The following is a 13,038-nucleotide window of genomic DNA, read 5'->3' as shown; positions in this document are numbered from 1 at the left end:
GTGAGGCTTATGCCCTCTCTGCATCTGAACCACCAATGTTGAAAAGAAATGAGTCAAGGGCAGCTCAGTGGCTCAGTGGATTGGGAGGCAGGTGTAGAAATGGGATGTCCTGGGCTCAAATTCAGCCTCTTTCAGACATTTCCTAGCTGTGCGACCCTAAGCAAGTTACTTAACTTAAATTGCTTAGCCCTTATGGCTCTTTTGACTTGGAACCAATACTTTTATTCCAAGACAGAAAGTCAAGATTTAACAGAAAAGAAATATATCTTCAAATTATTCTAATAAGTGAGACAATGTTAGCGATGAGTCAAGAATCACTACTATGATAATTACAGAGGTCTGAAATTGCATGCTCATAAAAAGACATTTCATTGGGAAAGATCAAACTAGTGAAAGACAAACTGGTGAAAATATCCCCATTTACAGCCATAAAAAGAAAGCATTTTGGAAAAAGGAACAGAGATGGATGGAATTAAACCCAGCTGTGTTTACACTTCTACTGGCATGTTTGCAATCTAGGGGATGAGCTACCACTAGGATGTACTTATGGGCAAATGAACATTAGGGCATTCCCTTAATTGCTTTGCTCTATGTATACAGGAGCCAGAAGTTTATTAAATGAAGCCTTATATCATTTTATCAAGCAATCAACTTTTTAAAAGCACCTACTATGTACCAGACATACCTTTTAGACTCCAAGGTATCATTCATATACACATTTATTGTAGTCTCTCGGTAACCGAGGATGATGATTGTCTTTGTGCATTTTTGTGCACAAAGACACTTGTGCGTGAAGATTTCAGTGGAAAAGTCGGTGCACAGAGACAGTCCCACTCTCTCAGCATTGGAAGCCTGGGTCCAGTGGCATGAAAAGTCGTTACACCTGGAGTCTTCCTCAGCTGCATTGGATGGCCGTGTTGTCTTTTGTGCTCCAACATGCCCTGAGCACTCCACAGTGCTTTGCTGCGTCACCATCTCAGCCATTGAACCTTCTTTTTGGTTTCTTCTGCCTGTTCTGCTGAAACAGTCTTCACATGGTGGGTGAGCAAAGTCCTGGTTTAACCAGGGGTCGACAACGACGACAACGACAACAACATATACACATAAGTAAATATAAATAGCATAAATATAAAATAGATTCAAAGAAAGCTAAATAGAATATACTTATGGAACTGAATGAGGAATCAGAACTCCTTCATTCTAGTTACAGTTCTAAAACCAACTTAGACTTTAAAGAAATATATATATATATATATATATATATATATATATATATATTTATAATACTCTTAAATCTTCACTACAGCTTCATGAGTTAGGTGCTACTATGTACCAGGATATAAATAGGAATGTTTTCTTAGAGGGGTTAAGTAACTTTTCAAGTCATCCAGAGCCACTAGCAGTACCTGTTAGTAGGATTTGAACTTGGATCTTCTTAACTCTAAGTTCATCGTTGATTCCACTCTAGCTCAATGCCTCTCATCTCTTTTCATCTCTCAGTTTTAAATTTCTCATCTGAGAACTGAAGGGTTTTACTTAAGGATCTTGAAGATCTCCTAGAATGATGCAATTCAAAGTATGGAAAATACTTTTAAAATATAATAAAAAAAAAGGACCTGAATGCAGGCATCAAAGAATCCTGAACAAACTTTGAGGACAAATATGAAATATATATATATATATATATATATATATATATATATATATATTTTTTTTTTTTTTTACATACAAAAAAATAGAATCAGGTTAATTGAAGATGGTTCAGACTAAATTTCATATTAAACAAAACACATCCTGATACTCAAAAATCAATGTTGGACTCAAAACATTAGTCAGAGAACATGGCATAAACCAAATACATTTTGAATTGACTATGTTTGCCTTGCTCCTTTCCCCAGTGGAAAGGACCTTGCCTCTAGAAAACAAGCCTGAAGTTTCTCCGGATTAATTGTTGAGAACAATACCTGAAAGAGGTCAAGCCACCACTTTTTAAAAGCCATTCCAATGGAGCTGAGTAATTATTTTGCATGTCCCACAAGTGGGAAAGCAGTGCATTTTCTTTGATTGCCTGTGATTAGAATCTCTGCTATGGCTCCTTTGCCAGCTCTTATGCCTTTGCAGTAGGTGAGTTAGCCATTGGAGAGGGCTGCAAAACCCAACTGTCGAAAGTTAGAACCCAGAACAGAATTCGTGTGTTTCAAAATGGTGCACAAGCTTTAATTGTTTTGGGATATCATCTTTAGCATGACCTCCTTTATAGAAGGTACAATAAAAAAAGGCACTACATAAACCTAAGCAAAAACAATTATTTGAAAGATGCTAGTTGTAGGAAATTTTTGGCCACAAGATGGAAGTGTAAGTATTCTCAGAAACACCAAGAGAATTTTCTCTGCATAATTTCCTTTCCCTTCTCCCACCCCCCACCTTTTCAATTCTCATGGCACGGCAGACTTATCACGCAGTCCTCCAAATTCTAAAAATATCCCATAGAATCTATGCTTAGGAAAGTCGACTGAACTCGGCAGGCATTTTACCCTGAGCAATGTGTGCAGGCTGGAGCCATTAATGTGGCCCTGACATGGTGGCATTCCATCCCAAACTGTTAATGGTGACTGTGATGACAGATTTCAGGGTGTCTGTTAACTGGTTGCTGCATGTCTACTGAAGGTCTCTTCATTGCTGGTTAAGGAAGATGGAAGTTGTTCAGGTGCTGTGGCTCTGTGGCTCTGGAAATCATTGGGACTGCATAAATGTATTCCTGGACTAAGGATACAGAGCAGCTAATTCTATTCCCTGATCAAAGCTGTGAACAATATTGTCTTTATAGAACTGTTAACCTGCCCTTGCTGAAATGGGAATCTCATATTTTTGCTTTAAAACATATATATTATATGTATTAAACATGCATATTACATATATAATATATAACATGTATTTTATTTATGTATATGTTTATTTTGTATATATTATTTTATTTACATTATATACATATCATATAGATGTGTTTTGTGTACATGTTGTAAATATGCATAAAAACATCTATATAATTAGTTTTAAATTGGGGGAAAATATAGGCATCATGACTCTTTTTTATTTTATAGAAAAGAAGGAGACCACAGAGGAATAATGACTCGTAAGAAGTTATGAAAATAGTGGCAGGGAAGGAATTGAAATTCAGATCATTCTCATTGATATTTTTCTTTATAATCTTTTCTCCTAATATGGAGACCTTCCATGCTCTACCTCACCTCCACAGTCCTGGCCTCACTTTTTCCTACAACTCTTATTATTTTCAGTGTTAGCCCAAGATTCTGCCTTTTTAATTGGTGAAAGCTGCTGCCTTCTGGATATCAGTGCTTAAGTGTGTTAAAAGATTCCTGTTAATACTTTCTCCTGCCAGAAGGTGGATGGCTTCTCCTGCTATTAATCCCCAGATTAATTACTTAGTGATAAGTAAGTGATAAGTAAGCTAGAGACTAAAGTCAATAGGCCCTTTGGCATGAGGGTCCAATTGAACCATGGACAAAGCTTCCAGGTGTCAGAGAGGGAGAAGTGAGAGAAAATTAAAAAATAATTGAGTGAAGTGATGTGCTGTGGAAATGAAGGCAAGCTTTTAACTAATGACGCTGACTAAGTAAAGGGTAGGTATCTGCCTGATCTGAGAAAATGTCAGGGAAGCAGGTGCCTATGCCTTCTTGGTATTAAATGTTAGGTCAAGATTTCTTAGTCTGAGGGTGGAAAATAGATGAAATTACGCAGCTGTGTTGCATCACCAGGGAGAGGTTTTAACTTGGGAATGAATCTAGGATGAGATCAAAGAGGGCAAAGAGAAATGTAGGATTTCATCCCCTTCTGAATCCCTTTACTTAGAACCTTGTCCTGCACAAGGCATTTTACTGGGTGATAGAAATATAAAAGCACATACACGCAAAGGAATGTGTTTGTATGTACATATTTTTGTATGTATATGTGTGTATTTATATGTTTGTATCTATGCAGACATATGTATAGTGAGGGAACATAACTATAGATATCTATAGAGGTTATTCGACTTTTATGAATTTTGCCCCCACGGAGCTGAGAATTTCAGAAAAAGTGCTTTGAGAAATCTGAGATGAGAGCTACCACTCTGAGCTGTGTCATGAAGGGACAAGTTGAAGTGACATAGAAGGAAGCCTCCCCAAGCATAAAGGACATTATGAGCAAAGGCAGAGAGATGGAGTGAGAAGAACAGCCATGGGTGGATATAGAGTAATAGTAAAGCAAATAGTAAATCTAGAATAATAGGAATGAAGGCTGTGGAGCTGGATGGGAGTCAGAAGGTGAATGGCAATAAAAGAGTCAGGAGTTTATGTTATTCAAAAGATAATCAGGGGGAAGTGTAGAGAATAGAGGACTTTGTAAAAATAGAATGGCAGGATCTGAGTAATGGTTGAGGAATATTACTTATATTTGTAATAAATTCTTTGGAGAGGTGATAGCCTGAAGGGAGGAAGAATAATTAGGATTATAGTAAAATAATGAGTAAAAAATAATTAAATAATAATTAAATAAATAAAAAATAAAAAAAGCAAGAAGAGACAAAGGCCTAAACCAGTCATAGCATTTGATGTGGAAATAGATATTAAATGCTCCAAATACTCTGGAGATAGAAATGACAGGATTTTCAAGAAATAATTAGTGAATGAAAAAAGAAGAAAGAAAGAAAGATAATCTCTCGAAGATTATAAACCTAAACTGGGGTGAGGATATCATTAACACATAATAGAAAATTTAACAAGAAAGTTTCCACCAGGAAATGAGGAGGAAATTGTAGAACAATAAATTCAATTTTGAAGATGTTGATTTTGATATGCAAATAGGACCTCCAGGTAGTGACTTCTAAACTATAGTTGAAATTTTAAAACAATAGTAGTGGCAAGGGAACTGTGCTGACATCAGGCAGGATATCATGATGGGTGAAGAATTTGATCACTGAGGAAAAGAATATGGAGCGTTTTTCTGAGCTGATCAAAAGTGGGCCTTTCATATTTTATATACATCTCATTTCTCTGCCCTCTCTCTCTCTCTCTCTCTCTGTCTCCCCCCCCCCCGGCCCCCAACCCTCTCCTCTTTCTATCTATCTATTCATTTCTATCTAAATGGTTTGTCTTAAGCCCTTTCTATTTGGTTAGTGCTATTTGACTTTAGAGTTGGATCAAAATGAATAGGAGAAATACACACACACACATATATACACACACCACTTAAATTAAATATCCATATCCTTCTCCCTATTTCATTTTCCTCTACCAGCCTGACCATTTTAGTTCTCACCAATAAACCCTTTCTCCCTTTCAACACTCACCTTGTGGAGAAAAACAAACAAACAACAACTTAGGGGAAACCAGCATGAAAAACCTGATTTCCATTGATAACATTTTTATTTAAAGTATTTAAAGTAAATCTAAGTTTATCTTCCCAAGATAACTATTGCTCCCTTATGAGGTCAAAGTGGCAATTAATTGTTCTAGTCAGTACTTCATATTAGTCAAAACTCTGTAAAAATGTTAGAAACAATAGGTTATTGGAAACCCAAACCAGGATTTTAACTTTGAAAGCCATTTAATATGGTCTTAACTAATACAAAATGATTTCACTACTCTCATCCCACTTTCCCCCAAAACATCTTTGTTATTATAGACATAATGACAGGGAAAGAACCTTTAATCTTAGAGTTCTGTGTTTAAATTCTGAGTTTGTCAGTCAATGAATGAGTGTTTATTATGTTTCTACTACATGCCTAACACTGTTTTAAGTGCCTTGGCTGACAAGAAAGGTATTTGATAGTCTCTGGTCTCAATAAGCTCACAGTGCAATGTGGGATATGATATGTAAACAGCTATATAAAAAACAGGGCACACACAGGGTAAATAGAAAATAAACAATGGGGGAAGGTACTAGCTTTTTCATTTTGAGCAAGTCACATCCATTTAGAGTCTCAGTTTCTTCATCTGTTTAATGTAAATAGTAATACTTGTACTACTTATTTCACTAGATACATATGCCTGATGATTGGTAGAATAATAGTAATAAGAATAATTATTAATAATAAAAATTTGAAACTACTTTTCTTATATGTGTTACACATAATACTTCTTTTAACTTTCATGGCAGATTTGTGTTAGGAAATGCAATTATTATTATCTACATTTTATAGACAGGGAAACTAAGACTCAGAATGATGAAATAATTTATCAGAACTAATATGTGAGAACAGGGATTCCATCTGACTTTGTCTGAATCCTTGACTAATGTTTTTCAACTCTACTGCATTGGTAATTACTTCCATTTTAACAATAAAATGATCTAAATTGTAATTTCCTTCTCATTCTCATATAAGAAACTAACCCTATATTTTAATCATTTTCTTTTTCAACATTCTACCAAAGAGATGACAAAATCTGAATTGCCCCTTTATAAGAAGTTAAAATTAATTCTTTCTTTTCTCAGGCTTCAAAATAATACTGTGGCCATGATTATTTTTTATATAGTTAGCTAATCTAGCCTGTATTCTGCAGGACAATTCATTTTAAAAATCATTCTAGATACTTGTTGTATAACATGTGGGATCAGGTATTACACAGAAATGGATAAGAAGGGGTCCTTGCCATTTATACTCACATATGCAAAGAGAAACAGAGAGAGTGAAAGAAAGAAAAACAATAAATCTTGAAGGAACAGAATTGAGAAAATCCTCCTTATATCTGATCCCTATCTTTATTATGTCTATATCATGAATTGTATAATATTGGTTTATGTTTATATTCTCCTCAATATTCTCATTAATATGAAATAATGATAATTAACTATATTAGTTATCACATATAAATTCATTTTTAATTGTCCCACTAAGTTAGAATAACAGCAATAATAATTTATATATGTATATATACATAGACATATGAATATAAAACATAAACATATATACATAAACATATATATACATACATATACAAAGAAGGTTAAATAAAATGATAGACAGCTAGCTAGCTAGCTAATTTCATCCTTTATAATTCATTAAGGGCTTTTGTACATTTTCCTCTAATAAGTCAGATCAACACCACTCACTCAGATAAGTATTTAAAATATCATTCTGTCCATTTTAAAGGTCTGGAGGGATGAAGTGATGATAAACTTACTTATTTAATAAATACTTTATTTGTTAGCAGAAGGGAGTTATTTAATTATGAAGTTATAATACTAAAATTAACCATTATCTCATAAGAATTTATTGACTATTCCTTTTAATTTTTTTTCCGTCTTCTAGTGTTCTTTCATCACTATAGTTGGCTTCATCTCAAGAAAGCTTCATATCTGAGGCAGCCATTTAGCAGGTACAGTTATTTACAGTCCACTTATCTCAAAAGCTTCACACTTGCCAAAAATTAGTCAAGCAAGCTCCAAGTGACACTTCTGTGAAAGAGGCCAACTTAAAATTTCCCAGAGAGTAAGTAGCCTTGTGGCTATTCAATTTATTGTAAAGAATGACTGCTCTCATACAATGAATTCTACTCTTCATATTATTTGACAGTAGAAAGGTCAGCACTAGCCCTCTGCTTCATTCCACAGACAAAATTTAGACAATGAAAGACAACATTGTCCAAATGTATGTTGCTAATGAGTTTCTCGAGATTGAATCAGTAGTCCTGGGTCCATCTACTTCTTTTATACATTTGTGTAAATCTATAACTGTTGCTGGTCATTTAAGAAGGGTTTTTCAGATACAGGAAAGTTATAGAATCTCCCCTAAAGAATGGATCTTCTTTCTCAAGTGAAACTGGAGTTGAAGACAATGAAAAGCCCTGACTTTGAAAGGAATGGATTATGACTTTTGAATTCACCAGGCTTAACATGAATTTAAATTTAATTTAAATCATTGGGGATGTTAGGAATACAACTGGTTTGACTATTTTCCCCTCTATTTTTTCTCTGCATTTCAGAAGATGAGTATTAGAAATTAAAAAGACGTGGAGTCAAGTTGAATACTTTCACCAAATTGATTGAATTAAGTACCAAATTTTCTTTCTGTAGATTTAGCCTAAGTGTGATAGATTTATATTTCATAAATTGGTAGTTATCAATATTTAGATGTAAAGCTAGGTGATTTGGTTTTAAAATTAATTTAAAAATTTCTAGGTAGGAAATGTCATGTCTAGATAATACTTCACGTAAAAATAAGTAAAAAGACTTTTCAAAGAAGAAATACACATTGCTAATAATAATCACATGGAATTATATTCACTTCACTAATCAAAGAAAGTAATTAAATCACAGTGAATAATTAATTACCTCATACACATCAAATTCCAAAAATAACTTCATTTGAGGAAATTTAATGCTATTGGGATTATAGATCTACAGAATCATACATTCCTGGGGAAATTGCAGATATAAATCTTTTTGGAAGCCAACAATCAATTACATTTTAAAAGTCACAAAAATAATAACAATCGCTTTGTTGTAAACATGATGCCAAAGTATTGGGGAAAGTTAGTGGATAGAAATCCAGTCCAGGAGATGAGGGATCTTGGGTTCAAATCTGGCCTCATACACTTCCTAGTTGTATGATCCTGGGAGAGTCACTTAACCCCTCCATTGCCTAGATTTTACCACTCTTTTGCCTTGGAACCAATAAAAAAAATTGATTCTAAAACATAAGTCATGGGTTTAAAAGATAAGAAAGTACAATCTAAACCAAAAATTAAGCACTATTTTTTTTTCATACAAGTTGAAAAGAAAACTAGTTGCGAAAAATAAATTGAAAGAAACATAAATGACTGGTAATAGGAATAATATACTATTAATAGATAATATTATAGGCTGGACCTTACTCAAGGTAGTGTCTTGATAATTTAAGTCTTAAAATGCAAATAAATGACATGACTTTACTCTATCTAACAGTTAACTAATGGAAGATTACTTAGCCATAGCCTAATAAGAATGTTCAGAATGGGGAAGATATAGTCTTCTAGTATAGTCTTTTTCATTCTGCTTATTTTCTCAAGTCTTGGGAAGAGGCCCCAGACATATTTCTTAGCTATTTTAGTCATCACATAATCAGGAAGCTACATCAAATATTTAATTCTTCTAAGCCAATAAAACCCACAGTGAAGATTGAGTATACAACAGGGAAAACAAACAAACAAACAAACAAAGGAACAAAAAAAAATCTCAGCCTAACTTGCTTAGAGGAAGAGATGTTATTATGTTGTTCTCACCAAAAATAGGATGGCTAATCAGATTATGCCAGCAAATGTAATATATTACTTAAAAGAATTAAGATCTATAACTATAAGGAATATACATTTGTCACCCTATTCATCACTTCTTATATGGCCCATTAGTAAGCTACCCCAGAATTAATGTATGTTTGTGGGAAAATGTTCAACCAGAACTCTACCTTGGTAAGTTGCATATGACTATATGAATCTAACAAATGAGGAACCTGAAGTTCACTGAGATAAAAATAATCATTCAAGGGATACAAATAGGAAATGGGAAACCCAGGTGTCATATATTGCGTGTCATTTTTTGACTTAAAATATTCTTTCCTCTTCATAAAACTTCTCCATGAAATCTCAGGATATCTCAAATGGGGAAAATCTATGTTATCAAACAAGACAAATAAATTCAATTAAATATTACCTAGATTGAATTACCATTCTCCAAAAAATATTTTTTCCTTGGTGTTAGAATTTAATATATGGTGGACAAGGCAAAATGGTTATTTCCAATGGTGTGCTGATAAAAATTCAAACAACCAGATCTCCAGAATAAAAAAAAATATGTAAATGCACATTTTTAGGTTTACTCTGAATGATTAATATTTCCTTCATCACATTCTTAATTCTAGACTGTCAACAAAACAATAAAATAAACTGTGGTTTCTGGCATTTTCCTATTCCCAAACTGTAAATACACTGAAACTTAACAATTGGCTCTTGTAAATAAGTATAAGAAGACTCTAATATTCTCCACCCCTTTATTTTTCTTTCTTTCTGGAGGACTTTCATTTCTTTGAAGTTTCTACTACGAAGTTAACTGGGTATATAACTTTAAGCTACCTCTTTAATTGTTCTTTTGGGTTCCTTGTTTATATAGTAGAGAAATTAGTATCTTCACTGCTATCTCAGTTGGTAGAACATGTAACTCTTAATCTCAAGGTTAAGGAATTGAGTAGAACATTAGAAAAAAGTTTATATTTGTTTTTCTTTTATTTAAAGAAACTGTCATATGTGGGAGATATTGTGTTCTATAGTAGAAAGATTTCTGAATGGGAAATCAGATAAATCACTCAGCATCAGAGAACAGAATGGAATCTATAATAACAAGAATTTGTTAGGATTGTGGCTCTGACAACAACTTGATATGTGACCTTATTCAAGTTGCATTACTGGATCCACTCCATAGTCTCATATCTAAATTAGAGGTAATAATGCCTGTGACATCAATATTATCACCACACCAAGGGATATCCTGAGAGATGTGCTTTGGAAGCTGTAAAATACCATAAAGATATGAGTTTTTCTGAGTATTAGGCCTTACTTTGGTCCCCTTTAAAGTTTAAGAGGTGAAAGTCATCATCTCTAAGGATTTTTTTTTTTACTTCTAAGAATCTGTGACTTTATATCTCCAGTGGTTTTCTTGAGGATCAAGAGACTCAAAATAAGAACGTCCACTGTCACTGGAAGTCATTGATGGCTCCAATATTGAAGTAACTCAACTGGCATTTTAGAATAATAGATAGAGTACTACATTGGGAGTCACAAATGAGGGAACAATCTTCAGTGGAGAGTGCTGAACCTGGTCATAGAGAAGTAAGGATTGAATACAGGCTTTGCTACTTATTACCCTTGGATAAATGCTATCTTCCACAGCTTCATTTTCCTTATCTGTAAAATAAGACAGTTAGATTAGATCATTTAGGAGGGAGATCCTGCCAGCTCAATATCAATATAGTTCTATAAACTACTCTTTACACTTTCATCTTGTTTGGCTTTGGGTAAATCCTGACCATTTCCCTGGGCTTTATTTTCTTCACTCATAAAATGATGTCAGGCTACAGTATGCCTAAGATTCCTTTTGGCCTTAACAACTTATAAAACCTTTTTTATGTGAGATATTTCACTAGAACTAGTGCAATGTGGTATTACAGATGACCTCAAACCCTGAGAGCTACGGCCCATTTGGGAGTTATCGTTTTCCAAAGCACAGGAAGAGTTTTATATTGGAGAATGATACAAGATCTCACAATTCATTTAATGTTTTTTTTTCCCTCTTGCTCATACCTTGATTACAATTCTAATTCACATTGCTTCACAGTTGTCTCCTAGATTGTCTGAGCGTGGCTGGAATTCGACTTTTGTTTCAAGGAGACAATACATGCCAAATTGATTTATGTGCAGCTGTGAAGAGATTTGATTTGAGGATTGCTTTCCAGAAGCAAGTACACCAGACACCTCCCCAAACCAATAGGGGATTCTCAAAACATGCAAAACCAATCATCTCTCATCCAAAGAACCACCAGGAAATTGGCATGACTATACCTGTCGTCCACACTCAGGACAGCAAATTGAAACTCCTTCCAGCAGTTTTGGTAAAAGTATCACTGAAGGAAGGACCCGAAACTGATTGAATGCAAAGAGCCAGCTACTTGTCTAGGTGACACTGATTTAGAACTTGCATAGATATTCACAGACATAACATATTCTTAGAATCTTATAGACTCATGGAATGTTAGAGATAGAAGAAAAGTGCAAGATCATTTCAATTCAAGCACCTCATTGTACAGATGTAGAAAATGAGACCCAGAAGAAGGATCTTTTCCAAATTTTTTTTTAATTTTGAAATTCCTCTTATTACTTTTGAGAAAATATAAATCTATTTGGAACACTCATCCTGCTTTTTTCATTTTGTTCTTCACTCTTGTTTTCTGTTCTTTCCCCTCTTCTATATCACAAAACCCAAATTATGAAATATATTGTAGACATGGGTAAAAATAAGGGGAGCAGATTGATGAAGATGTTGTTGTATTATTTTATTCCCACATTAATCAGTGATGTTTTCAATGTTTCACATGATTAAACTCAATCATAATGGTCATATGGAACCTCAGAATGGCAGTAGTAAAATGGATCTTTAGTCCTACCTACCTCTTACCTTCTGTCTTAGAGAGGCAGAAGGGTGGTAAGGGGGGGGGGGGGGCAGCTGGGTGGCTCAGTGGATTGAGAGCCAGACCTAGAGATGGGAGGTCCTTGGTTCAAATCTGGCCTCAGCCACTTCCCAGCTGTGTGACCCTGGGCAAGTCACTTGACCCCCATTGCCTAGTCCTTACCACTCCTCTGCCTTGGAACCAATACACAGTATTGATTCCAAGACAGAAGGTAAGGGTTTAAAAAAAAAAAAGAAGGGTGGTAAGGGTTAAAAACTGGGGTAAAGTGAATTGTCAACAGTCTCACCTAGCAAGTGTCTGAGGCCAGATTTTTAACTTAAGACCACTCATCTCTAGGCCTCACTCTCAATCCACTGAGTCACCTAGCTGCTCTCCCCACCAAGCCCATAGATTTGTAAATGAGGAAAACAAAACTCAAAAGTTAAGTGATGGGTTCAAGGTGACCCAGAGACTTCCCAATTATGGTAGAAATTGAAAAATAGTTCCTTCATTCACATTTTAGTGGTTTCCATTACAATAATGCGACCAAACTGAAATAATAGTTTCCTTAATTCTCTGCTTTATCTCTGTGATGGCTTCAAGGAATGTTTTCAGGAATGGGGCAAATATTCCACATGCTTATATTAAAGAGAAGCTTAGGTTACTTCCTCTAAAAAGGGATTTGATAGCTAGTTGCTTCTATATATTGAGAATGGTGGATCGAGTGGGACAGATTGGCTTGTTCTTACTCTTGATGATGAGCAGTTGCTAGCTCCTCCTCAGTGGTAAAAATTTGCTAGTGGATACACTAGGATATACCAGGTTGCTCTTTAGCCTTTTCTTTT

This window comes from Monodelphis domestica, chromosome 7 (genome assembly GCF_027887165.1).
Source record: "Monodelphis domestica isolate mMonDom1 chromosome 7, mMonDom1.pri, whole genome shotgun sequence".
Lineage (NCBI taxonomy): Eukaryota > Metazoa > Chordata > Mammalia > Didelphimorphia > Didelphidae > Monodelphis > Monodelphis domestica.
The sequence above is the reverse complement of the archived record's forward strand: the minus strand, read 5'-3'. Positions refer to the sequence as shown.